Below are 5,494 nucleotides of genomic sequence, written 5' to 3'. Positions count from 1 at the left end.
TTAAACATTCCGTGTCAACTTAATTTCATATTAGTTTAAATGAGATGGCGTATAGTAACCACTTGGTAACAGTGAGCCAATCAGTAAACTGTAGTTGAATTTAGATGTGTGAAATCTCTCTCCAGTAAAGTGTATTTGTCAACTCCATCTACAAATAGATACAATACTTAAAATAGAGATTTCTAAAGAATTACCAATGAATTGGTCAGTAAGTCCTCTATTCTCCTCAGTAGTCTAGAGAATGAATTAAGAAGCCTGTAAGAACCTGCTTCTGTGGGATACAATTAGTGAGAAGTGTAAGCTGCTGTTGTCATTAAGTGGCACCTGGCGTGGAGAGTTGTGAGTAGAGAGGGGCCATGGAATGATCCATGTAAAACTACAGACTTTTTACTTGGGGTCAGACCTGCCGTTGAATCTGATCCTCTGATCCTTACAGTAAACTGAATTTAAAGAGCAAAAGAAAAAGTCCACTTGGCCTTTTGGGACATCACTGCATTAAATCCAGAGTGAAGATCAGAGGTGAGATGTGCCTTTTTAGTCTGTAGTTCTAATGGCTGAATGTAGGTGGGTCAAGATCATAATTATGAAAAAGATGACATTTGGTCATCTTTTCCATTTTCTGAATAGTAACTCAGATTGGGACCTTGTTCTGTGTTTGCTGGATCTTTCTTTTGTACCTTCTACCAAACAACTAATAGAAAATGTCATGTTTTGTTATTCTTCAGGGGGCTGGAATTTGACGATTCATGAAAGAACTTAATTCATTAGAAAGATTAAACACTAGTAACACATAGACTTTTCATTGTCAAAGCCCATCCTCATTTTGGGGCCTGTTGGTGTATTTCATTGTTTTCTTATTGCGTAATCTTAAGACCCTCAAGTTTCTTTTCTCCTCCCTCCTACAAGCCTGGTTTGCAACGAAAGGCCAAATCAGAGATGTGGTAAAATGCAAACTATTTTACATCTGTAGGCACACTGTCTTGTCTACTTGGCTCGGCAAAATCACACTTTCATGATCTAAACAGTAAGCTGCTTAGGGAAAAATTCCAGCAATTCTGCTTTCCCAACCTTGCACATAGCAGCCAGCAAGGCAATTTATATTCAGCAACTCCCTGTTCTTGTTTAATTTCCTCAGACAAAACAAGAGATTGGGGTGGGCCCGCAAGTTCCAAACAGCACAATTTGTTTCTCCTGGTTCTTATCAGCACTTCATGAATCAGGATTTTGGAGCCACAGGGAGCCCTTAGAGTCATCTGATCTGATGCCTAGTTTACAGACAGGGAACTGAGGGTCCGACTGAGTAACTCATTCAAGGTCACGCCTGTGTAAGCGGCATAGTTGAGTCTTCAATTGTGTTTTGTTTAACCCTCAGAGTTTCCTTTATTCCCCCTTTATCTGTGTTTCTCCATAAGAATTACTCACATTCCGGGGGGAGAAAGCACAATCTGCTAAGTGTTAGCTATAAGCCTGTTCTTAAAAACAGCACCAGACTAGCAGACAACGTGATTACCAGTCATTGGTTCACATAATAAAGCTTGTTTCTGGAAGTTGGAGTCCCATTTTGTGAGAGAAATCTAAGGCAGACATTGTATTGAGAATCTGTGAGCCCCTGCTCTTCGTTTCCAGGCTGTTCCAGGGTATTCTGCACTGCTCTAGAGCAGCCTTGTCAAATGGGATGAAGGCATCATCACAGGCCTGTGTCATTTAACGGCTTTGCTGCTTGTTAACTTGGGGCAAGGTGTTTACCCCTTCCGAATGTTTTCCTCATTGAGTCATGTGGTACATGGCATGTGCTTCTTGTAGTTACTGTATTGAGTATGGAAGTGAAACCATAACATACAATAGAAATGAGGTATAATAAATAAGGAGTGGGAGAGGGAAGGCATGGTTCAAAAGTGCATTGTTGGAATGAATACAGGACAGCTCTGAGTGGTCGGGAAGCTTGTTGACACTTCTACCCAAAGATGCGAAACAGATGAATGTCCTCTAACTGGAGACTTTATTCCAGTGAAAGGCATTTTTTGAAGGCATGTGCTTCCCATGGGAATCTCTTTGCAAGCTAGGATTGGAAAGGCAGATTCTCTCTTGTGTAATAAGCAGAAAGCGGCAAGAGAGGCTATCCCTCTCTTGAATGGTGAGGAACCACAGCTGTTGGTTCTCAGGAAAACAGAAGCATCTTCAAGTTTGGGGAAGAAGCGGTGCGTAACTGAATCGATTGGTGGATTCTACAAAAGTCTCCGTTGTGCCTTGAGCACCTTCTCTGGGTCTAATCCAGGGTCTCAAAACGTGATAGACATAAGAATAAGATGCAATCAGGCCCTCGTTTGTGAGGAGTTTGCTTTCTGATTGGCAGCGGATGATAACCAGAGTTATCTGTGATTAATAACCCACATTGCACTGGAAGGAAAGGATGTCAGGTGTCAGAGGAAGGAGATTCGTACAGGCTACTTGGGAGTTTGTAATTGTTGAATGGTGTTGTGGATGGAAGCTGCCAATTGTTATGTGTCAAAAGATGAGCTGTTGTCCCGAGCAGGGACAAACCATCGGTTGTGTGTGTGTGTGTGTGTGTGTGTTTATAACAGTCCTCGGTAGTTGTTTGTGTTAGGTGCTGCCTTTGCGAGTTTCTGCCTACCTTCCTGATAACTAAGAACGAGGAAGAGATGGAGCTTGGTCATTACACAACACATTGTGACACGACACCCTCATTACTTCCTGTTTCCATCTGAGAGTGAGGCCGCTGGAAGGAACTGGTCCCCAGTGAGTGTGGACTAGGGGGAGTCAATGCTATGAGATCTACGTTTTCTATAGTAAGCTGGAAATCTACGTAGTGGGCAAAACAGTTGAGTCCCCTGGCTCTCATATGAAAGAGGCGAGCTTCAGTGGGCCTAGGGGGTCCATCGGGAACTCACTGCTACGTCTAAATCCTGTGGAGTTTCTCCTAACCCACTTCCATAGCCACGCCTTGTTCGGAATCCATAGTCTAGTCCCAAAGCTCAATAGTAAATTAATGTCGCCATAACTTATCCAGGATTCTGTGCCAAGACTACAGAAGAACACTCTTTGGTGGGTGGGGAGGGGTCCCTTCAAATAGAGCAAAGATGTGAAAAAGATGCGGCGGGAAATGTGGATTCCACCACCGATGCTTGTGATATAGGGATGTGATGCAGCCTGTGGGCCAGCTGCAGACACAGGATGCAGTGCAGGTTCAAGAAAGCAGTGAGGACCCACAGTTGGCAATGACCCTTGTGGGATCTGGCAGGTGGGTTAGTGACCATCCTCAAGTACTCATTAGAGTTGCAGGGATGGGGCACATCTTGATTCTTTGAATCATCAGGTAAATGGCAAGAACAGAATCTCTAAGGTGGTTCTTTTTTCCTGGAACCATGCAGATCACTTACCAAGAGAGCGAGGGCAAGAAACAAACCTACAAAACAAAAGCAGCTCTATTGAACTCTGATTTATATACTGTAAAATCCATCCCTTTCAAGTTTGATGGCTTTTAGTAAATGTACAGAGCTGTGTACCTATCACTGCAGTCCAGTGTGGGATGCTTCCCCCTCCCTGGAAAGCTCCCTGGGTGCCTGTTGTACTCAGTCGCTACTCCCTCACCTCCCCTGTCCAGGCAACAAATGATTACTGATTGCTAGATAATTTCTAGTAGATTTGCCTATTCTGCACATTGCAAATAAATGAAAGCCTAAAATATGAGGGGTTTTTTTGCATAGGACTTTCATATACCATGTTTAAAATTTTTTTAAGTTTATTTCTTTTTGAGAGCAAGTGAGCATATGCACACAAGTCAGGGAGGGGTAGAGAGAAGGAGAGACAGAATCCCAAGTGGGTTCTGCCCCATCAGCACAGAGCCTGATACAGGGCTCGAACTCATGAACCTCGAGATCATGACCTGAGCCGAGATTAAGAGTCAGACAGATGCTTAATGAGCTGTGCCACCCAGGCACCCCTAGCATAGTGTTGTTGGGTTTTTTTTTTTTTTTTTTAAATTTTGTTTTAATGTTTGGGGAGGGAGAGACAGAGCGCGAGTGGCAGAGGGGCAGAGAGAGAGGGAGACACAGAATCCGAAGCAGGCACCTGGCTCTGAGCTATCAGCACAGACTCTGATGCTGGGCTCAAACTCATGAACTGTGAGATCATGACCTGAGCTGAAGTTGGCCACTTAACCGACTGAGCCACCCAGGTGGTCCCTCCCTTAGCATACATTTTTTGAAGTTCACCTATATTGTAGACCATGTTCTTAATTCATCTCTTTTTTACTGCTGAGTAGTGTTCCATTGTGTAGCTATAGCCTATTTTATGTATCTATTCGTTCATCAATGGATGAATTGTTTCCACTTTTGGGCTATTGTAAATAATGCTGCTGTATTGGTTTCCTGTGACCGGGTGGGACACATTACCACAAACTCAGTGGTTTAAAATAACAGAAATGTATGTGTCCACAGTTCTGAAGACCAGAAGTGTTAAGATGAAGGAGTTGCCAGCCAGTACTCCTTCTAGAGGCTCTCTGGGAGATTCTGTTCCTTGCTACCTCCTCTGGTGGTTGTGTCGGTCCCTGACTGGAGGTCACAGTGCTTCAGTTTTTGCCACCACCTTCACATTTCCTTCTCTAAACTCCCTCTGGCCCTCTCTTACCAGGACACATGTGATTGCCTGTAGGGCCCACCCTGATGATCCAGAAAACACTCTTCCTCTCAAGATCCTTAACTTCCCTAAATGTTTTTTTTTTAATTTTTTAAATGTTTGTTTATTTTTGAGAGAGAGAGAGAGAGAGAGAGAATCTGAAGCAGGCTCTGGGCTCCGAGCTGTCAGCACAGAGCCAGGCGCGGGACTCGAACCCATGAACTGCGAGATCACTACCTGACCCAGAGTCAGACACTTAACCGACTGAGCCACCCAGGTGCCCCCAAATGTTTTGCTGCTGTAAGGTAGCGTTCATCGTTCCCAGAAATCTGATGTGGCTCTCTTTTGGGAATCTGTTTTCCTGCCTCCCACAGCAGTTGGGAATAGTCACGAAAAGTTGCCATGTAGATGTGTTTTCATTTCTCTTCACAGTTCGCAGGGAATGTAATTGCTGGGCCGAGTTGGAAATTTATGTTTAGCTTTTTAAGAAACCGTCGAACTGTTTTCCAAAAAGGTGGTGTCATCTCCCATTCCTGCCCACCATATATGAGAGTTCCAGTTTCTCCACATTCTTGCTGGTTGTCTACCTTTTTAAAACTGTAGCCGGGCGCCTGGGTAGCTCCGTCGGTTAAGGGTCCTACTCTTGATGTCCACTCAACTCATGGCCTCACAGTTTGTGAGTTTGAGCCCTGCGTCAGACTCTGTGCTGATAGCTCGGAGCCTGCTAGGAATTCTGTGTCTCCCCCTCTCTGCCCCTGCCCCACTTTCTCTCTGTCTCTCTCAAGATAAATAAATAAACTTTAGAAAAAAATATACAACTGTAGCCGTTTTCATGGGTGTGAAGTGGTATCTTCGTTGC

This window comes from Crocuta crocuta, unplaced genomic scaffold, assembly GCF_008692635.1.
Source record: "Crocuta crocuta isolate KB4526 unplaced genomic scaffold, BGI_CrCroc_1.0 scaffold395, whole genome shotgun sequence".
Classification (NCBI taxonomy): Eukaryota; Metazoa; Chordata; class Mammalia; order Carnivora; family Hyaenidae; genus Crocuta; species Crocuta crocuta.
The sequence above is the reverse complement of the archived record's forward strand: the minus strand, read 5'-3'. Positions refer to the sequence as shown.